This window comes from Rhipicephalus sanguineus, chromosome 1, assembly GCF_013339695.2.
Source record: "Rhipicephalus sanguineus isolate Rsan-2018 chromosome 1, BIME_Rsan_1.4, whole genome shotgun sequence".
Lineage (NCBI taxonomy): Eukaryota > Metazoa > Arthropoda > Arachnida > Ixodida > Ixodidae > Rhipicephalus > Rhipicephalus sanguineus.
In genome coordinates, this window is record NC_051176.1 from 71966656 (window position 1) to 71988824 (window position 22169).

A 22169-nucleotide genomic window follows, 5' to 3' on the forward strand; every position below is an offset into this window, starting at 1 on the left:
AAGGTCAGTTCTTTTCAATAAGTATGGTTATACATAACGCGACCTCTCGTACTGCGCTCTCGTAATGTAGTGCTAATCACGTGCGCTTTACACGCGCAAGGTCCCTGGTTCGATCCCGGGCGAGAGCAGTGTACTTTTTTTTGTATCCAGAGAAGGTAGGTATAAAAAGAGAAAAATATGGCTCCTTTGATGAAAGGTCAGTCCTTTTCAATAAGTATGGTTATACATAACGCGACCTCTCGTACTGCGCTCTCGTAGTGTAGTGGTAATCACGTGCGCTTTACACGCGCAAGGTCCCCGGTTCGATCCCAGTCGAGAGCAGTGTACTTCTGTTTTTTTTTGTATCCAGAGAAGGTAGGTATAAAAAAAGAAAAATATGGTTCTTTCGAAGAAAGGTCAGTTCTTTTCAATAAGTATGGTTATACATAACGCGACCTCTCGTACTGCGCTCTCGTAGTGTAGTGGTAATTACGTGCGCTTTACACGCGCAAGGTCCCTGGTTCGATCCCAGGCGAGAGCAGTGTACTTTTTTTTGTATCCAGAGAAGGTAGGTATAAAAAGAGAAAAATATGGCTCCTTTGAAGAAAGGTCAGTCCTTTTCAATAAGTATGGTTATACATAACGCGACCACTCGTACTGCGCACTCGTAGTGTAGTGGTAATCAAGTGCGCTTTACACGCGCAAGGTCCCCGGTTCGATCCCAGGCGAGAGCAGTGTACTTCTGTTTTTTTTTGTATCCAGAGAAGGTAGGTATAAAAAGAGAAAAATATGGTTCTTTCGAAGAAAGATCAGTTCTTTTCAATAAGTATGGTTATACATAACGCGACCTCTCGTACTGCGCTCTCGCAATGTAGTGCTAATCACGTGCGCTTTACACGCGCAAGGTCCCTGGTTCGATCCCGGGCGAGAGCAGTGTACTTCTGTTTTTTTTTTGTATCCAGAGAAGGTAGGTATAAAAAGAGAAAAATATGACTCCTTTGAAGAAAGGTCAGTCCTTTTCAATTACTTTGGTTATACATAACGCGACCTCTCGTACTGCGCTCTCGTAGTGTAGGATTCCACTTCCGGCCACCGTAGTGAACGGACGTGGGTGACATGTGCTCCGCTATCAACGGAGCGGCTTCAGCGCCCCAACAGGGCCGCGGTACCAGGACAACTGTCAACGATTCCACGGATTATGAGGGGCTTTTGCCACTGCTACCCACTGGGCGAGTTGTTTTGAACACTTTGTTTTTTACATGCCGACGCGAGTGCAAGGCCGTATCGTGTGGAACACTTCAGGGACATGCTGGCGAGTTTGAAGTTGCTTTCTGACGTGGTTGCGCTAGGGGCGTATCACATGAGCCACGTATGGGCCGTGACATTCAAGAGTGCCGATGCTGTGAAAGAAATGTTGCGAGCAAAAGAAGTCAAGGTGAAGGAGCACCGCTGCCTGGTCATTGATCCTGGAAACCAAGCTATACGCAAAAAGTGCATTGGTTGCTTCACAACCTACTAGACGAGGATGTGTGCGAGGCCTTGGCACCCTACGGCACTGTTAAGGAGATTACGCGGGAGCGGTGGCGTGTTCATGGCCTACAAGACAAGGGCTCTTCGACACGGCTTGTCAGCCTTGTGCTGAAGAAAGGCCTAACCGTGGACGACGTGCCGCACTTGCTACGCGTCGCCGGCGAGCAGGCATTGGTCGTCGCTCCAGGCAGAGCTGCGCTGTGTCTTCGGTGCAGGAATACTGGGCATATACGCCGTGAATGTCGCGTTCCACGCTGCGCACTCTGCCGACGTTATGGACACGACGAGTCACACTGCGTTAGGACATATGCGAACGTGACAGGCCCTGCAGCAAAAGAGGAAGTGGCGGAACACCTTATCGACGAAGCCGACGTCGAAGAAGTGTGTCCTGGTGGCACGCCGAAGGCGAAATCACAGGCCACGCCCCCTGTGCAAACGCCCCCTGAGGAACCTGTTTCGCGGAAAGCGACAGAGACCAGTGAACTCGGAAAAGAAAGCAAAGGGGGGATAGACAAGGCCAAGCAAAGGAAGACAGCGACTCGCAAAAGGCATCGAACACCGTGGCGCTGGTCAGCGAAGGACCCCAGACTGACGAAATGGACGTAGCTTCCTCAAGCGGGACTGTAACAAAAAGGACTCATGACCAAGCAGCTGGTGAAGACCAAAAAGGGGACCCTACAAGCGAGGAACCACCACCAAAGGCGGCGATCACGCGACGGCCAATCTTCCGTCCGAAGCCGAACATTCCGCCGGACAGAAAACCGGCGGCCTCGGAGCTCAAGTAAGACGTTAGCCCAGGCCTTTCATGGCATATGGGCGATGAACCACGCACTATGGATACAAAGACGAGCAGGCTGTTGTGCTGCTTATCTAAGGTGCGCATCCAATTCACAAGTGTAAAAAGCAGTTCTGTACGGTTGCCTTATTGTACGCGGAATTTGAATCTTTGGGTTGCTTTTGCGCGCGAGTGGTTTGTTGAACCTTGCGATTAGTCAGTTTCAAATCATTATGGTAGTGGATTTGGTTAGAGGACTACGTGTTGCCACCGTTAACGTTCGCGGTCTTGCCGCAAGACGAAAGCAGTGCCAAGTTAATCGCCTGTGTGCGGATAAGGAACTGGATCTTGTAGCAATACAAGAAACAAAGGTTGGAAGCGAAGAACAGACTGATCGCATGGTGGCCCCATTTAGAACATACTACAACGTGTGCGTATGCCCAGCCGTGGGAACGTCTGGAGGCTGTCTTATTTTGGTGCGGAAAAGTTTGAATGTCACAGAACAGTCACTCAAGGGTAATGAAACCGGTCGGCTCATCGTGTATGATTTTTCTTTTAGCGGTTATCAGTGGAGAGTGATTTGTGTGTATATGTCGAATGATATGCAGGAACGATGTGCTTTTTTCGCAGAGCTTGAACAGTATCTAATTTGTGATAGATACGTCATATTTTTGGGAGATTTTAACTGGGTCTGTTATACTGAGGATCGTGCTAAGCGAGCCGTAGTGCGTGATAAAAGCGCTCTTCTGCTGAACACCCTGGCTCAGGAACATAACATGGAAGATGTTGGCCGTCTTTTGATGGGCGCATCAAAACCGGCTTACACGCATTTTCAAAGAGACAGTCACGCCAGACTAGATAGAGTGTATGTTTCGCTTGACCTAGTATCAATATCCAATAACCACGGTGTGCAGCCCGTCGCCTTCAGTGATCACAGTATGGTGTACCTTGAAATTGGCTCCCTAACAAAAAAACGTAAATTCAACTGGTACCTCTGGAAAATCGATAGCCGACTTCTTGAAGATGAGGCATTCGTTAAGAGAGTAAAAGATGACATAGAAAATTGCTAGATTGCGAGCCAGCCAACTATGCGGAAGCGTGGGAGGACCTAAGATAAAGGCTAAGATGATCGCGATGGAAAGGGCAAGCGTTAGAAGCCGCAATAAAAAAAATGAAGGAACAGGAGCTACAACGAAAACTTGAAATGTTGCTTGAAATGGAGAGTACCGAACCAGGAATGTTCATAGGGGATATTAGCAAGGTAAAGAAAGAACTGGAAGCTGTTGACAATGAAAAATATAAGGCAGTTGTGGTTCGTGCCCGAGCCGAAAGGTTATGGGTCGATGAGAGGCCAAATAAACGCGCTTTAGCTGACGAAAAGCGATACGCTAGTAAGAATGAACTTCAACAAATAAGGTACGGCGGACAGATAACTTCAGATTGTAAAATGATAAAACGCGCGTTTCAAGAATAATACCGCGAAATACTAGGTGACAAAAAAACAGTGGATATGGGACTTCAAACAAACTTTTTGAAGGCCATGCCACGACTAGATAAAGAGGAAACAGAGCAACTGGAAGAGAAGATAAGCAGGCGAGAAATTGAACTCTCGATAGAAGATATGGCGGTAGGAAAGGCCCCGGGACCGGATGGCTTGGGAGCTGAATTCCATAAGGCATTCGCGCCTGGAGTGTCCGAGATATTATATCATGTATTTGAGGTGGTATACAGCAAAAAGCAACTGCCGCCGTCTTTTCGATCTGCCCACATGGTTTTAAATCGAAAAACAGAGGATCGTGAGAAGTTACTGTCAGTAAGCTCATATAGGCCAATAAGTCTCACCAATTTTGATTACAAAGCGGTAATGAAGATTCTTGGGAAGAGATTACAAACTGTGATCAAAGACTTGGTTGGGCCACACCAAACGTGTGGCATTAAAGGGCGTACCATCTGCACTTATGTAGCACGTAGTGTCTTTGAATGCTGTGACGCTTTTGATAGCCGAGTCGCCATGTTGCAATTAGATTTAGCGAAGGCCTTCGATAAAGTGTCACACGAAGTGCTGTTTTTAATACTTAATCATGTTAACGTTGGTGATGTTATTAAGCAACGTGTCAAAATGGTATATCTGGACTGTACAATACAGGTTATAATTAATAAAACCCTGAGTGGAAGAATCCCTGTCCAATCAAGTGTCCGGCAAGCGTGCCCACTAAGCCCTCTACTCTTTGCATTGTACCTTGAGCCCTTTTGCTTGGCTGTGATCAATAACGAAAATATTAGAGGGTTCAGACTGCAAGTGATCGAAGTGAAGGTATTAGCCTACGCGGACGGCATAGCTGTATTCTGTGATGATTGAGAAAGCGTCCAGGAAGTGGTTCGAGTCGCAAAAGCATACTGCAAGCAGTCAGGATCAGAGATAAATTGGGACAAAAGCATCGGTATATGGCATGGCAACTGGGACGTAATGCCAGAACACTTCTCTTCGGCACGGTGAACGACGACACCTGTGAAGTATCTGGGAGTGCCGCTGCAGCACTATAAAGATAGCACAGATTATTGGGCAGAAGAAACTGATAAAATGAGGGAAAAAACGGGTGGCTGGATAGGCCGAGGCTTGTCAATATTCGGCCGCGCGAGTGCTTGTAATTTGTTTTAGTTGCCAAAGTATGGTATGTTTTGCAAATTATTTTCATGACGAGGGTGTGTGTGCAACAGATACATAGGGTTTTTGCTGTATTTATATGGGGGTCAAGTTTTGAACGTTTTAGTCGTACTAATTTTTTTCGATCAGTTCGCAGCGGTTGACTGGGGCTTGCTCACCTCTATATCAGGCAGCTTGTGTCACGTTTTCTTTTTTTACGAGGACAAAGGGATGATTTTGTTACGCACAGTCATACAGGTACGGCTGGCAAGTGTTCTTCCAGAATTCGTCATTGTGTGCTGTGATTACGGTGGAAAGAGTGTGACTGGATTCATGCGTGAAGTGGTTATGTCGTTTCGTGTATTACACGCAAGGTTTTCTTTGGACTATTTGTTTACAATTACAAGGAAAAAATTGTATAAAGACTTACTTGATGTAATGTTACCAGTACCAGCATACAGAGTTGTTAACATAGGAGGTCCACGAAATGACGTGTTGAAGCGTGTTAAAAGGATGCCCGTTCCATCTACAGTTAAATCGTTCTTCTTTAAATTACATACCAATACTCTACCAGTTAAAACATGGTTAGACCAGAAAGGTATTGACGTACCATGGACTGTTAACTGCTTGCTGTGTAAAAAGCCGGAGACGATTGACCACGCTTTCATAGATTGCTGGGATGCAGTCTTCCACTGGAACATCCTACAACGAACTCTTAAAAAAGATCTACCAATTACACCCACAGGCATACGGTTTCTGCCCACGGATACATATGATGGAACACCCTACGACATGCTCATGCTCCTGAGCCTCCATAGTCTATGGAAAACAAGAATGGCAGTACGTCATGTCGATGTCAAGGTTTCTACGGTACGGGAAAATTTCATTGCAAGTATTGCACATATTAGAGAAGTATATCGAGCACAGGTCGAGCCCCCCGAGTGGGTGGCTATCCTAGATGACCTTGTAGACTTCAAACAATTTTAAGGTGACCATGTCATTTTAGTGTGACTGCAATGTGTTATATATGCATGTGTTTTATTGGTGTGTTCTCGAAGTAGGCAATAAAAAAAGCTCTCGTAGTGTAGTGGTAATCACGTGCGCTTTACACGCGCAAGGTCCTTGGTTCGATCCCAGGCGAGAGCAGTGTACTTTTCTTTTGTTTTTTATATCCAGCGAAGGTAGGTATAAAAAGAGAAAAATATGGCTCCTTTGAAGAAAGGTCAGTCCATTTCAATCAGTATGGTTATACATAACGCGACCTCTCGTACTGCGGTCTCGTAGTGTAGGTAATCACGTGCACTTTACATGCGCAAGGTCCCTGGTTTGATCCCAGGCAAGAGCACTGTACTTTTGTTTTGTTTCTTTTGTATCCAGCGCAGGGAGGTATAAAAAGAGAAATATATGATTCTTTTGAAGAAAGGTCAGTCATTTTCGCATTCTGCTTCCGGCAGCCGAGGTGATCGGATCGCACTGTCTTGGGCTCCGGCGGAGCGGCGATAGCGGCCACTATGGGCCGCGGAAACAGGAATACGGATGGCAAGGAATACCAGCTTATTTTGCCTGAGCTGCCAAAAGGAAAACTTATTAAGAACACCGTGTTTTTACGCGATGTCAGGGCCAGGCCTTACAAGGTTGAGGATTTTCGGGATGCGCTGACGCCGACGGGTCTGCTGCCCGATGTGGTGAGCCTTGGTGCGTATCAGATAAACCACTTGTGGGCGGTGACCTTCAACGACGGTGCTCCCATGAAAGGCCTACTTGCACTGAAGGAGCTCCAGGTGAAGGGGAGGCGTTGCGTCGTCGTCGACCCGCAAGACCAGCAGGTGAAGCTTAGGCTGCACTGGCTGCTGCACGGGGTGAGCGACAAAGATGTGCGGGCTTCACTGGCAGCATTTGGAAAGGTGGTGGAAGTGAGCCGTGAGCGGTGGCGGATCCCGGGCATGGCAGACAAGTGCTCAACCACAAGGAGAGTTCTACTGAAGTTGAAGAGTGGTCTCATGGTTGAAGAACTTCCACACCAGATTCGCGTGGACGGTGAGCTGGCCCTGGTTGTTGTGCCTGGACGGCCGATGCAGTGCTTGCGCTGCCAAGGCACAGGGCATGTCTGCCGTGAGTGCAAGGTGCCACGTTGCTCCCGCTGTAGACGCTTCGGGCACGTCGAAGCCGACTGCGTTAGGACGTATGCCTCTGCAACAAGACCAACGAGGAGCGAGGTGGTTGCCGAGCTCGTCATGGACGCGGCCGACACGGAGGAGGCCGCTGAAGGAGCCGGCAGCACAGTTGTCTTGGCGACAGCCGGGGGGTCGGTCTCGACAGAAACACACAAGCTGGCGGAGGCTCCTCAGCATTTAACCGCACCTGTCATCACCCCGTCAGCAGCTGAACCGGTACGAGACGAGCGGGAAGCGGTGCCAGTGGACGAGGCAGCAGAGTTCCAAGGAGAGTCCGGAAGCGGGGACGACATGAGTGTCACCACTGCCACACTAAAGCGTTCGCGCGACGAGACCGGGGAAACGGACAAGGCGTCTCTACCAAAAGCGAGGAGCCGCCTGCAAAGACTTCTCAAGGGAGGCGGTTCACGCTGAGACCGGAACCGAAAATCCCAACTGACAAGAGACCGGCGGACAAGACAAAGCAAAAGAATGCCGGCAAGCAGGATGGTCCTGGAGGCGACTAGCCGTAGGCTAGACGTGAAACGTAAGCGCCATGCTCCGGGCCTACTCCTTATACCGTAGAAGTCACAATGGCACCGTTTCCATCACTCAGCATAGCTACGCTGAACGTGAGAGGGTTGGCGGCTAGGCGTAGGCAAAGTCAGCTCCTACGGTTGGTCACCGACCAAGATATCGACGTCCTAGCCGTCCAGGAAGATAAGGTTGACGGGGAGGAGGAGACCGGGAGCATGGTGCGTCGTTTCACTGACAGATACTATGCAGTCGTGAGCCATGCGTTAGGAACGTCCGCGGCATGTGTTCTTTTTGTAAAAAAAACTGCAAGGCCTTCTTGTTCAAGGTGTATATTCATGTCAGCCAGGAAGAGTTGCGTATTGTGATTTTGTGTTTTGTGAAATTGAATTCCAAGTAATCGGCATATACACGCTCAATGGCGTGGAAGAGCGTGCCCTTTTTTTTTTCAAATCTTTTACAGTGGACGAATTGTGATAAGGCGGTTGTGTTGTTAGGGGACTTCAATTGTGTTTTAAGTGCACGGGATAGAGTTAACAGTACGGGCATTCGCAACAATAGCAGTGACGTATTGTACAAGTTAATTAGCGAGAACGACCTGGACGATGTGTACGAATGTGTTGAAGCGGACCGCGAAGTGATGTACACGAGATTTCAAGGCACTAGCCATGCGCGGTTAGACCGCATGTACGTACTTATCGCTAGACATTATACCATTGTGTCACGGTTACACGGTTGTGCCAGTGTCTTTCTCGGATAATTGCTTGGTTGTATGTCGCTTAGGTATGTAAAAACAGAGTAAGGCTTTTAACTGGGATTTATGGAAACTGAACGCATTGTTATTAAAGATGAACCCTTTTTAAAAGCAGTGCACGAGACCATTAATGAAGTGCTTATGGAAAAAACGGAAACTGTAGCAGAGAAATGGGAGTGTTTAAAGCAAAAGGTGAAAATGAAAGCGATAGACAGATCAAGCACGCTAAAATTCGAACCGCAAAAAAAAAAGAAAGAAGTCTGAAGAAAACACTGCAGCAGCTGATAGCCCTAGAAAGTCGGGAGGCTGGGACTTGTAAAGACGAGGTGCGCAGTGTCAAGGAAAAATGAGAACAGTATGACAGAGAGCGTTATCAAGGCGCCTGGTTTCGCGTTCAAGCAAATGATCTTGTCGCGGGGGAGACGCTCCCTAAAAGGGCGCTTGGTCTCGAAAAAGCGCAAGGACGCCCAAACCATATCGATAAGGTCTATTGCAACGGGACTCTCGCGAGCGACAATGAAACCATCGAACGGGCTTTTTTTGCGTATTATCAGTCACTCTTTGCAGTTCCAAAAGCGAATGTACATGGTTTTAAAGAAGAGTTTCTTAAGCGCATGCCGCGGCTTATTGACGACACAGAAAAGCTTTTAGAAGGCAAAATAACGGAGGGCGAAGTGGAACGCGCGATTGGTCATCTGAACCCCGGAAAGTCACCGGGACCCGATGGCCTAACCGCTGCGTGGTATACGACGTTTAAAACAGAACTGTCCCCGGAGTTAGCTGAACTGTTCAATGAGGCGTACGAACGGAAAACTTTGCCGCATTCCTTTAGCAAAGCGCATACGATATTAATTCCTGAAACGGACGAAGGGGAAAAACTTAAACTGGTGACATCGTATAGGTCCATATCGCTGACCAATGTTGACTACAAGATTTTTATGAAGGTTCTGGCAGCGCGACTTCAAGGTGTCATTAAAGAAATTCTTGGAGAGCACCAAACTTGTGGAATCAAAGGCAGAACTATTAGACAGTTATAGTTTACCGTTAGCGTGATAGCGGGGGTTAAGGGAATAGCATTACCGTGCCGCAAACGTTGGTTGCGGAAAGCGTGTTTTAGTTTAGCGGGATAGCTTTTACGCGCCCAAGCCGGGACGGTGGCGCCACCTAGCGAATGGTAAATGCGTTAAAAAAGTGAACAGAACAAAACCGAGAATTCTCGCCTGTATCCCCGCACGCAGCAATATTACTCCTTTTATTGTGAAAATAAAAGTAAATAAATATGAACTAAGCGCCAAAAGCGAAAATTTTCATGTTGCAGACTTGTTTACACCGATCTTCTAGATAGGCCTAGGGATGTTCGAAATGGGAAGCGATCTCAAAAACTACGCAAGTTATCCGTAATACCGTGTCGTCGAAGCTACCTGAAGGCAACGGAAGCCATTTCGCACAATCGTTTGCTGCGAAAGAAGTGGATCCGTCCACATCAACGCTAAATTCAGTTCGAAGCGGGCGTCGAAAACCGCCGCCATGTTTTACGAACATTACGTTAACCACGCAAACACGGTAACGCTAAATCTGAAAAATAGCGTGCGTACGGTGAACTTTACGGGTCGTTTACGGTACTGCGCATGCGCACTTCGTTCCCGCTATTCCGGTAAGCCCGCTATTCCGTTAAACCCGCTAAACTATAACTGTCTATAAGCTCAAATATTCACAAGATGCGGTGTGTGCTAGAGTGTTGTGACGAGGAGTTACTTGGCGTTGCTGTGCTCCCGTTAGACCTGGAGAAAGCTTTTGATTGTGTTGCGCATGATAGTTTGTTTGTCATCTTAGATCATATTAATGTTTGTTCCATCATAAAGGAGGGAGTGGCCTTGGCGTACCAGAACTGCACAACACGTTTAATTGTTAATAAGTCTTTGGGGGCCCCCATTCACGTAATGCGTTCTGTGCGTCAAGGCTGCCCCCTCAGTCCACTTTTGTTTTGTATTTACATCGAAGCGATGTGCTTAGCGATAACTGAAAACGAGAAAATACGTGGCTTCAGCTTGGCGGCAGTGGAAGTTAAGCTGCTAGCATATCCAGATGACATTGCGATGTGTTGTACGAACAAAGAAAGTGTAGAGGAAACGATAAGTGTTGTGAAACATTTTTGTAGCGTCACAGGGAGCCGCGTAAAGTGGGGGAAAACTCTTGGGCTTTGGCACGGAAGGTGGCCTTCAAAGCCGGACCATTTTGCGAATGTGCACTGGATGGAAACACCGACAAGGTACCTCGGTGTTCCCCTTGAATGTTATAACGGCAGCGAGGAGTATTGGTCGCGTCAAACAAAGGAGACGAAGGAAAAAGCAGACAGGTGGAAAGGCATGAACCTGTCTGTTTTTGCTAGGGCTAGTGTGTGCAACATGTTTTTTATCATTAAACTGTGGTATGTAATGCAGGTGCTACATTGTTCAAGGATCAACGTGTAAATGCTGCACAGAGTGTTCGCAGTTTTTATATGGGGCTGGGAATGGGAAAGGTGCAGACGGACCAATTTGGTCAGGCGCGTGAAGGACGGGGGTCTCGGGTTGGCGCACCTATTTGTGAGACAATTAGTAAATAGATTTTTGTTTTTCCGTGACGTGAGGGAACCGTTCTTGCGTATGGTATGCCAACTCAGGTTAGGCAGTGCCTTACCAGCACTTGTCACAACGGATAGCCGGCCCGTGACGTTGCGTGGCTATCTCAAGGATGTGGTAGACAGTGTACGGTTTTTATCTGTTCGTTTTTCGTTGGATTATCCAGCAAGTGTAAGAAGAAAAGAATTGTATAAAGATGTATGTGGATATGGTTTTGCCAGTGTCATTGTACAGGGCCATATACAGTGGAAGACCGGGACAAAATGTACTGAAGAGGGTGAGTAACATGCAGGTACCTACAGGGGTGAAAAAACTTTTCTTTAAATTACACACAGGAACACTATCAGTAAAGACTTTCACAGGGAAACGGGGCTTTTTTACACCATGGGGGTGACACTGCTTGATATGTAAGAAACCAGCAACAATAGACCATGTTTTTTTGCATTGTTGGGAAGGGGTACATTTTTGGGACATTTTGCAGAGGACAATAAAGAAACATTTTCCACTGGATCCACAAGGGATAAGGTATCTCGCAGTAACGAATGATGAGGGGGTCCCATTTGATGTAGTGATGTTGACCGGTGTCCACTGTATATGGCGTGCGCGAATGGCCGGATACCACTTCGATCCGGATGCAAAGCCAGCAGCAATTTATTTCAGGCAAAGCATGTCTGCATTCATTGAGTGTAGCAATATAGAGCCTTTTCATAAATACGCCTCCTGACGGTGGGCTTTTCGTCCGTTTCGCTTCGCAAAGGAGCGTGGGATAGCCAGCGCCATCGTGAGGGCATGGAAAGCGAGCCGTCGAATGCGTGAGTGCTGTGATTGTGTTGGCGGCTAGTTCTCCGTGTCATCCGCTGAAATCTCACCGTTTGAGTGCTTGAACGAGCTCTTAGTACTCTCCGTTGGTCTTTCTGAGGTGCTTCTGCTGCACAATGAGCAACATTTTGTACCCTTCAACGGGTTGGACGAGCAGTTTGGCTCAACTGCTGCGGTTGCGGAACCGTGACCACAGCCATCTCGCGTGCGCGCCCGGACCGGGAAAAAAAGGCTCGCCGAAGCTACAAACCTTCTCACCGAAAGCTACAAACTACAAACTTCTCACCGAAGGAAAGGACGTCACTGTCGCGGAACTATGCGACCGTAATCGGTGAAAATCCTGTCTGCCGCAAGCGACACCAGGCAACTACTTTCCGGACGCCATGCGTTGGGTATATTTGTATGCTGTGACGTAGCCAGGGGGGGGGGGCTGGGGGGTACACTGGGCCTGTGCCCCCCTTCCCCGAAATTGTTTTTGCCGTGGTACACAGAGCACAAAATGATCTGCCTGCCCGGCCCCCACTTCAGATCAAGGTGGTGCCCCCCCCCCCCCAGTGAGTGAGTAAAAACTGTATTGAACATGCCGGCGGCATTGAGCGGGGTGGGGCTACAAGCACCCCGGCCTAGGTGACGGCCTTGAGTCCTTGGACCCGGGCGGCATCCTGGGCGTGCCGGACGGCCCACAGTTGATCGGCAAGGTCGTGGCTGAGCAGAGCCGCCTCGCATCGCGCCTCGCGGTTCGAGACTGCCATGTCTACCGGGTTCGTAGGGGACTGCTGCTCGCTAACGGTACACTTCCACAGCATGTGCTGCAGCGTCGCTCTGGCTCCGCACGCTTTACACGCGTCCGACGTATAAATGTCCGGGTAGCAGAGGCGAAGGATCACCGGATTCGGGTACGTGTGGGTCTGTAGTTGTCTCCAGGCAACCTGCTGTTTCTTGTTTAGTTTGGCGTAAAAAAAAATTCTGCCTACGCCCCTGTTTGTCTGTATGTTGACACGTGGCTTACGATACGCGAGTACTGTCGCTACTAAATCAATGGTACGCAACTTTTTTTTTTATTTTTCTGGCTGGCCTTACCAACCCTCGCAGTATTTCTGCACAAACAATCTATCGCAATTGACCGCATGAAGGCACTCGAGAGAAGTATATTCATTCGTAAAAGCAAGGCTACACAAGGCGCTGAGAAATAAGCACGTCCGTTTCTGTAGCGCGTTTTCAAAACGGCGCCCTTCCGCACGTCCGTTTGACATCACGTACGGAGAGAGAGCACGTGCGTTTGTTGTTCAAGTTTTATCGCGTACCTTATCGCTGTTCTCGCCGCGATATCCTCGATGGTGGCACATGGGAACGCAGCACGTCTGCACCATTGCAGCACGGCGTCTCTACGAAAAACGTTGATGATAGTTCACGATTCGGCGGTGCTGAAATGTCACGCACTGGCACGTTGCCGAAGCCTGCGTCGTCTGCCGCGGTGGCCTCACAACGGCGGCAGACTGTAGTTTGCGTGCGCGGCGCTAGGGGCGCCCGTTTTCGAAAAGGGTCTATACAGGAGATCGAACCCGAATGGTTGTCAAGGTTTGAACCTCTGGCAACCCTTAAGTATTTTTAAGATGACAACATCAGTCCAAATGGGACTGATGGCAATGCTTGTTCTTTTTTATTGTATTATGTGAGTGTGCAATGATTGCCCTGTACAATGTCCAAGCCAGGCAATAAATAAAAAAAACAAAAGCTCGGGTGTTCCTGTCGGTAAAGCGTTAGGGTTTTAACCTAACGGTCTAGTGTTCGAGCTCGGGCGAGGGCTGAACTTTTTTTGTGCGCATTTACGCTTGCACTATTCGTACGTCCGCTTGCTAGCGAGCTGTGCGAGCCCGGGTAGCTCATTCGGTAGAGCGTTAAGCTTTTAACCTAACGGTCAAGGATTCGAGCCCCTGCTCGGGCGAGTGCTGACCTTTTTTTGTGCGCATTTACGCTTCAGGTTTTGAACTTCAGGTTTTTGAAGCAAGACGTAGCAACTGAGGCTTGTTTCAAGAAGCAAATGAAAACCAATACAGCTATAACAGATGCAACTAAGAATTAAAACCCACCATCTACAGCTGCGATTCGAACCCGGGCCTTTTGAGTGGGAAGCGGGCATTCTACCCCTGCACCACTGTGGCGGAGCCGCGCGCAACTCTTGAACGACGACACATTGCAGACTACCGATCGCAGCGCTAGAAGCGGATTGACCCTGTTTGGACTTCACTTTTGGAAGCTTGTTCCTTGCACTCCCCTGTTCTAGTACACTCTAGTTAGGATTTTAACCTAACGGTCCAGGGTTCGAGCCCCTGCTTGGGCGAGTGCTGAATTTTATTTGCGCATTTACGCTTGCACTATTCGTACGTCCGGTTGTTAGTGATCTGCGCGAGACCGGGTAGCTCAGTCGGTAGAGCGTTAGGCTTTTAACCTAACACTCCAGGGTTCGAGCCCCTGCTCGGGCGAGTGTTCTTTTTGTAAAAAAAAACTGCGAGGCCTTCTTGTTCAAGGTGTATATTCATGTCAGCCAGGGAGAGTTGCGTATTGCGATTTTGTGTTTTGTGAAATTGAATTCCGAGTAATCGGCATATACGCGCTCAATGGCGTGGAAGAGCGTACCCTGTCTTTTTTTTTTCAAATCTTTTACAGTGGGCGAATTGTGATAAGGGGGTTGTGTTGTTAGGGGACTTCAACTGTGTTTTTAGTGCACGGAATAGAGTTAACAGTACGGGCATTCGCGACAATCGCAGTGACGTATTGTACAAGTTAATTAGCGAGAACGACCTGGACGATGTGTACGAATGTGTTGCAGCGGACCGCGAAGTGATGTGCACGCAATTTCAAGGCACTAGTCATGCACGGTTAGACTACATGTAGTTGTCGCTAGACATTATACCATTGTGTCAAGGTTACTCGGTTGCCCCGGTGTCTTTCTCGGATCATTGCTCGGTTGTATGTCGCTTAAGTATGAAGAAACAGCGAAAGTCTTTTAACTGGGAGTTATGGACACTGAACGATTAATAACTAAATGATGAACAATTTATAGAAGCAGTACTTGGAACCTTTAAGGATAATAATAATAATATCTGGGGTTTAACGTCCCAAAACCACGCTATGATTATGAGAGACGCCGTAGTGGAGGGCTCCGGAAATTTCGACCACCTGGGGTTCTTTAACGTGCACCTAAATCTAAGTACACGGGCCTCAAACATTTTCGCATCCATCGAAAATGCAGCCGCCGCGGCCGGGATTCGATCCCGCGACCTTCGGGTCAGCAGTCGAGCGCCATAACCACTAGACCACCGTGGCGGGGCAACCATTAAGGAAATGCGTACTGAAGAAACTGAAACTCTAGCAGAGAAACGGGAATGTTTAAAGCAGACGGTTAAAAGGCAAGCGCTGGACAGATCGAGCACTCCAAAATTCGAGGGGCAAATAAAAGAAAGAAGTCTGAATAAAACACTTCAGCAGCTAATAGCCCTCGAAAGCAATGAGCCGGGGACCTGTAAAGGCGAGGTGCGCAATATAAAGGGAAAATTAGAACAGTACGACAAGGAGCGTTACAAAGGTGCCTTGGTGCGCGCGCGTGCTAAAGAACTGCTGGCGGGAGAGACGCCCACTAAAAGAGCGCTTGGACTAGAAAAGGCCCAAGGTCGACGTAATCATGTGGATAGGATTTATTACAACGGGAGACTTGTGAGGGATAATGATACTCTCGGTCGAGCCTTTTTTGCACGCTATCAATCACTTTTTGCATTTCAAAAAACTAATGTGGACGGATTCAAAAAAGGTTTTCTTGAGCACATGCCTCGGCTGAGTGACGACACAAGGGAACGATTAGAAGGCAAAATTACAGCGAGTGAAGTGGAATGGGCAGTAGACCATTTGAACCTTGGCAAGTCACCCGGACCCGATGGTCTAACCGCGGGATGGTATAAAGCTCTTGAGACAGAATTGTCCGCTTTATTGACAGAATGATTCAATGAGTCGTATGAACGAAAAACTATGCCGCCTTCATTTAACAAAGCGCACACCATATTGATCACCAAGACGGAGGAAGTGGAAAAACTCGGACTAGTGATATCGTACAAACCAATATCCCTGATAAATGTTGATTATAAGATTTTCATGAAGGTCTTTGCAGCCAGGCTCCAAAGCGTCATACTAGAAATAGTCGCAAAAAACCGAACCTGTGGGATTAAAGGAATGACTATTTGTTCGAGTGTTCATAAGATGCGGTGTGTTCTCGAGCGTTACGCTTTACGCTTTAGCTGGCGTAGCTGTCCTCCAGCTCGACCTGGAAAAGGTGTTCGATTGTGTATGTCATGATATTTTTTTTCTCATTTTAGATCATGCTAATGTTGGTTTCATCATCAGGGAGGGAGTGGCCTTGGCGTACCAGAACTGCACAACACGAATAATAGTTAATAAGTCTGTGGGGGCCCTCATTCACGTGAAGCGTTCTGTTTGTCAAGGCTGCCCACTCAGCCTGCTTTTGTTTGCTATTTACATTGAAGTTATGTGCATGGCCATTACGGAAAATCAGAAAATACATGATTTCAGATTGGCTGAGACCGAAGTGAAGCTGCTGGCATACGCAGATGATATCGCGATCTGTTGCACGGATACACAATGTGTAAAAGAAGCGATAAGTGTCGTGAAACATTTTTGTGACGTCACGGGTAGCAGAGTGAATTGCGAAGCAGAGGGAACGATTATAAGGCAAAATTACAGCGAGTGAAGTGGAATGGGCAATAGACCATTTGATCCTTGGCAAGTCACCCGGACTGTGGCATGGAAGGTGTCCTTCAACGCCGGATAATTTTTCCAATATGCTGCGGGTGAAAACGCTAACCAGGTATCTTGGTTTTCCCCTCGAGAGCTACAAAAATGGCGACCAGTATTGGATAAATCAGACCAAAGAGACAAAAGAAAGAAATTACACAATTTCCCGTTAAGGGGACCATGAGGCGATACGAAGCCGGGGCACTTGCACGATCGCGTTCCGTTGGCGTTCGTTGGCCATGCTTCAGACCTCGCGTCGTGGAAGGCGAAGAGGAAAACTACGCGCATCTTGTCTTCCCTCTAGCCTAGCCGTTAATTCACACAGGGCGAGCGGGGAACGCGGTCGACAGGCATGCGAAAGGGGGGCGGCGTAGGAGAGGATAGAGAGGGGGAGGGGACGCGCATGCGCTCATCGCGGCGTTGCGCAGGAGAGAATTTCGGCATGTATAGCCCGCGTTTCAGAGGAAGAGTAGAAAGGGGATGGGGAGAGGGGGTGTGGAGAGGGGTAGGGGAGATGGGAGGGGAGAGGGTGAGTGGAGAGGAGAAAGGGGAGAGGGGAAGCAGGCAGGAGGATTTGTGAGGGGGAGTGGACAGGGGGTGTGTGGAGAGGGTATGCGCATGCGTAGTAAGGGTGGTCACGCCGCACACCACCACCACCACCGATTTGAGCTCGGCTATAAGATGCTTCGCATCTAAAAATCGGACAGGTGGAAAGGCACGAACCTGTCCATTTTTGGTAGAGCCACTGTTTGTAACATCTTTTTCTTTACCAAGTTGTGATATGTCATGCAGATGTTGCATTGTTCCAGGACAAATGTGCAAAGGCTACACCGAGTGTTTGCTGTATTTATATGGGGCTCGACGTGGGAAAGGTGCAGCCGAACCAATTTGTCCCGGCGGGCGAAGGAAGGGGGGCTATGTTTAGCGCATCTTTACGTACGACAGTTAGTCAATAGATTTTTCTTTTTTCGTGATGTAAACGATCCATTTTTGCGCGCAGTATGCCCACTAAGGTTAAGCAACGCCGTACCGCAACTCGTTGTCACTTCTGATAGCATGCCGGTGTCGTTGCATGGCTATCTGAAAGAAGTTGTAGAAAGTGTGCGTTTTTTACGGGTTCGTTCTTCTTTCCACTACCAGCTTTGCGTTAAAAGGAAATAATTGTATAAAGCTGTGCATAACATTAATTTCCCAGTACCTAAGCACAGAGCCATATACAGTGGAAGTCCGGGACAGAGCGTGCTGAAGCGGGTGAAAAACATGCACGTGTCTACTGGTTAAAAACCCTTTTTCTTTAAGTTACACACCGGAACACTATCGGCAAAAACATTCATGGAAGAAAGCGGTTGTTTTGTACCATGGGGTTCAATCTGCTTGATCTGCAAGAAACCGGAAAGCACAAATCATGTTTTTCTGCACTGCGGGGAAGGGGTATACTTTTTGGACATCCTTCAAAGAGCAATAATGAAAGACTTTCCTTTGGATCCGCATGGGATTAGGTTTCTGGCAATAGGGAATGAAGATGGAGCCCCATTCGATTTAATAATGCTGAATGGCCTCCATTGTTTATGGCGGGCTAGGATGGCTGTACACTTCTGCGACCCCGACGCTAAGTCAGCACGGATTTACTTTAAGCAAAGTATGTCTGCTTTTATTGAAAATATAAAAGTAGAGGAGTGTGTGCCCGAATGGCTGTCGAGAATAGAATCTCTGGCGGCCTTGAAGGAATTTTAGGTGGACAACACCAGTCCAAGTATGACTGATGGCATGTGATCTGTGTTGTCGTAGGATGTATGTGTATACTTTGTAACATGTTCAAACTGTACATTGTCTCAGACTGGCAATAAATAAAAAAGCACGGATAGCTCAGTTGGCAGAGCGTTAGGCTTTTAATCTAACGGTCCAGGGTTCAAGCCCCTGCTCGGGCCAGTGCTGAGTTCCTTTTTTATGCCCATTTACACTTTCGCTATTAGTACGTCTGTTTGTGTGCGATCTGTGCGAATGTGGGTAGCTCAGTCCCACTTCCGGCCACCGTAGTGAACGGACGCAGAATGTTGTGCTCCTTGAAAGGGCCGGTTTCAGCTGCTCAGCCTCTCAGCCGGGTCGGGGTATCAGGCTTATGGAAACGTCGACACAGGATTATCAGCTAGTTTTGCCCCAGCTTCCATCAGGTACAACTGTTCGCAATAATGTGTTTTTGCATGGTGATTTAAAAGCGCGCCCCTACCGTGTTGAGCATTTTCGCGACCTGACTGCGTGGTTTGTAATCAGTGATGCGTCAGCGTATCTACCTGGGTAACAAAACGTTGAACCACAGCGCAACTACCGATTAAAGAACGAAAGGAAGAAGGAAGAACAATGCGCTGAGTTATGACTGATTTATTTCCTTCGGAAACGCACATATAAAAGCGGCACCGAAAAATAACAAGCAAGAAAAAGGAAATCCAGAATATTCAGTTTGGGAGCCTGGAAAAAATGACCGCTGTCAAGTGAAGCGGCAGACATTTTAACCTAACCTTTTCTTTCCGGCCCTGTTCTTTCGCTCTTTTCAGTGACGAGTTTCGTTACTGCGGTGAGACCTGGAAACTCTGCTGTTTTATTGTCTACACCATGTCTTGAATTTCGACCTGTCTTACAGCACCTTCTCTTTGAGCAAAAGATGTTGCAATAAAATTGGACGAAACAGCAATGAGAAGATTGCACTGAAAAATCTCAAATCTAAACATGTATATACATACACATAGCTGGTGGGGCTATCTCTCCTTTATGTTCCTTATGTAATTTGCTAGAAACAATCCATCACTTCTTGCTGGATTGCCGACGTTTTCCCTCCTTCAGAACACGAACCATCATATCTATGATGCGGCAACTTGGTATGTCATTTACTTTAACTTTATTTCTGTCCTTTGGAGCTTCCGTGCTGGGGCACTCGAACAGGAATATGTGCATTGCTGTGGATAGATTCATGTGTGAATGAAACTGAATCTAAAAAAAGATAGAAGACTGGGCGAGTTGGCACAAATTCATCATGGAAAGTTTCACAGCGCGGACACAACAGACAAGGGCGTGAAGAAAGAAGGCGAACAAGCGCTAGCGCTTATTGGTCTTCTTTCCACATGCGGCATTCGTTTTTAGCAGAAAGTGCTTTATGCCGGGGTCCATCAAGATTTTATTGGCGTGTATCTGTCAGAGAAATGACGTGAAAAAAATGCACGCTATCAGATGGTCAAGAAAAAACATGGCTGATCCCTCCGTCATAGGAATCGGTATAACACGAAAGTGAAACGTGTCTTCACAGAAGTAGTGCTTATTGTGTAGAAATATATGAGAGCTTGTACAATGTCTTCGTGTTTGGCAGCTATAGCACCGTTTGACGTGGATGCACCCATGTTGACAGCATGTATCTATCGCGACGACTAACGCCCATGATCATGATTAAACCGTTGTGGTAGCTCTCGGTGTGAACATATCTTTGGACACAGCGAATCGTGAATCCCGCGTAAGGATGATATCAACAAGCTCATAATCAACACTGGTACCTGGTATGCACTTGTTCAAAGCGTCGTCAATTAAGGAGAGAAACGGCACGGTGTGCGCTTTCTAGTAATGGGTAGCCGACGCCTGTGGTCATGCATACATAACACACACTGCGCTTCAGCAACACAGGAGGTAGAGGTCCGTAGCCTGAGCCGCAAACGCGTGCGTCCCGCTGGCCTCTGTCTCGCAGGCGCTGCTCTAGCTCCACCAAGGCACGACATTCGCCCGTAGAAATCGCGTCCTTTCTGCAACGCATATTGCAGCAGTTTTGTTAGTCGGTGCTCTCGCAGTTGAAGCAGTCGGCTGCAGAGAAATCCCGTTGGTGCACGTGGAAGCTGCACTACTCCGACGAGCCGACGCACGTTAACACGGCCAAAGGCAAAGAACGTAACTGCGTCAAGGGTGCCTCGGCGGCGCCAGCGCGGCCAGTCTACCTCTCTGGTACCGAGACGCTTTAACCATGACCTCCGATATCGTGTGCAATCTCGGAGTAAGCGCGAGTAAGTTTCGATCGTGAAGCATTACTTCCTTTCACATCTCATAGACGGCGGCACCGCCGCGCTCCGCCCGCCGCGGAAGAGAATGTGTGAAAGATATAAGGCACGTTCGCGCCGCGTCTAGCATGTCCCGCGTTAGCTCGGTCGGTAGGTAGTCGGGCGCTTTCCGTCGCGGCCACAATGTCGTGGGTTCGATTCCCAGCGGGGTATCTTTTTCTTGTTTTTTTTTTCTTTCTCACCGGTTGGCGTCCATTTTATCAACGTCATATCCGTGACGGATGTACATGGTGGACCCCGGCATAAAACACTTTCGTGTTAAAAAACCAGAAGAAAAAGTTCCACGAATATGGAAAATTTGGGAATCGAACCCACGACCTCTCGGTCCACGACGATAGATCGCCGAGCGTTTAACCCACTGCGCCACAAACGCATTTGCGAAGAGCTACACAGACGCGCCTTATATATCTAACACTCCTCCGTGTACCTGCGCTCTTGCTCGGGGCGGTGCTGCCGCCTACGAGCAGAAAAGAGAAGTACTGCATTATGACACTAACGCGCACCGACAGTGAGCGCTTCGGTAGTCTCAGCACTACGACGCCTCTGCCAGCATTCGAAGAGACGCTGGCATCAAGAAGCACTACCAACGCCAGCGGAGCGTGGCCTCCGCAATTAGCTCTGAAAATGTTTCTGAAGTTGATCGCGGAGGCTACAATTGCGACGCGCTATACGCGTTGATTTGACTCGGTGACGATTCAGTTACGTGCTTCGTATTTCGCGTTGGGCTAGCGTGTGCAACGTAGTGCAGCTTCCATATGCACCGACGGTGTTTCTCCGCTGTCTACTGATACGAGTGTGCTGGCATCGACTACGAGAACTGCGGCATTAAGCGCCGTCGAAAGACAACGACGTCGGCGAGCTAACGTCGCGCAAATGAGTTTGGTGCAGCGATGGACACGCCAAGGGGGAGCGGGAGGCCTTCGCGCGTTCACGACTCAAGCTGAGAACTCTGCCTCTCGCTTTCCAGAAGTTGACCGCATCGCGACCCAACTGGCTGCCATACACACACCGAACCAAGACCGAAATGATCATACCTTCGCTGAAGCGACGCGCCAGCGGGACACCGCTCGACAATACGACGCAGGAAGCCCAGCACACCCACAGGATGGTCCACGACGCGCAAATCATGCACCCTTCGCTGCAGCGGACCGCGAGTTCACCAAGTTATTCAGTGACAACCGGTTCGGTTTCGCCTGCACGGTTTGCGAACGCCTGTGGTTCACGTGTGGTTTGCGCGATGCTCCGGCGCGTGTATCCCGGTCGGACAATGTATCCCGGTCGGGACAATGTATCCCGGTCGCGAGTTTTTCCAAGACTTCCGCTTATGTGCCAACTGTTTCACTTTCGTATTCTATACCGATTCCTATATCAGAGGGATCAACCACATTTTTTTTCAATTCAGTGCTTTAGTTTTCTTTATTTAACAATGAAAGAAAGGAGCAGTCACAAAAATGTACTATATTGAG

The 22169-nt window shown here is 48.3% G+C and overlaps 8 non-coding genes across 8 annotated transcripts; all 8 read left to right on the forward strand.

Annotated features, from left to right (window-relative positions):
* Positions 1-55: 55 nt before the first annotated feature.
* Trnav-uac (transfer RNA valine (anticodon UAC)) lies at positions 56-128 on the forward strand. Its single transcript has one exon. It is a non-coding gene; the product is annotated as a tRNA-Val (tRNA).
* A 120-nt stretch (positions 129-248) lies between these two features.
* On the forward strand, positions 249-321 carry Trnav-uac (transfer RNA valine (anticodon UAC)). Its single transcript has one exon. It is a non-coding gene; the product is annotated as a tRNA-Val (tRNA).
* Positions 322-447: 126 nt separating this feature from the next.
* Trnav-uac (transfer RNA valine (anticodon UAC)) lies at positions 448-520 on the forward strand. The gene has a single exon. It is a non-coding gene; the product is annotated as a tRNA-Val (tRNA).
* A 120-nt stretch (positions 521-640) lies between these two features.
* Positions 641-713, forward strand: Trnav-uac (transfer RNA valine (anticodon UAC)). The gene has a single exon. It is a non-coding gene; the product is annotated as a tRNA-Val (tRNA).
* A 5288-nt stretch (positions 714-6001) lies between these two features.
* Trnav-uac (transfer RNA valine (anticodon UAC)) lies at positions 6002-6074 on the forward strand. Its single transcript has one exon. It is a non-coding gene; the product is annotated as a tRNA-Val (tRNA).
* A 7607-nt stretch (positions 6075-13681) lies between these two features.
* Trnak-uuu (transfer RNA lysine (anticodon UUU)) lies at positions 13682-13754 on the forward strand. The gene has a single exon. It is a non-coding gene; the product is annotated as a tRNA-Lys (tRNA).
* Positions 13755-14219: 465 nt separating this feature from the next.
* Trnak-uuu (transfer RNA lysine (anticodon UUU)) lies at positions 14220-14292 on the forward strand. Its single transcript has one exon. It is a non-coding gene; the product is annotated as a tRNA-Lys (tRNA).
* Positions 14293-18467: 4175 nt separating this feature from the next.
* Positions 18468-18540, forward strand: Trnak-uuu (transfer RNA lysine (anticodon UUU)). The gene has a single exon. It is a non-coding gene; the product is annotated as a tRNA-Lys (tRNA).
* The last annotated feature ends 3629 nt before the right edge of the window (positions 18541-22169 follow it).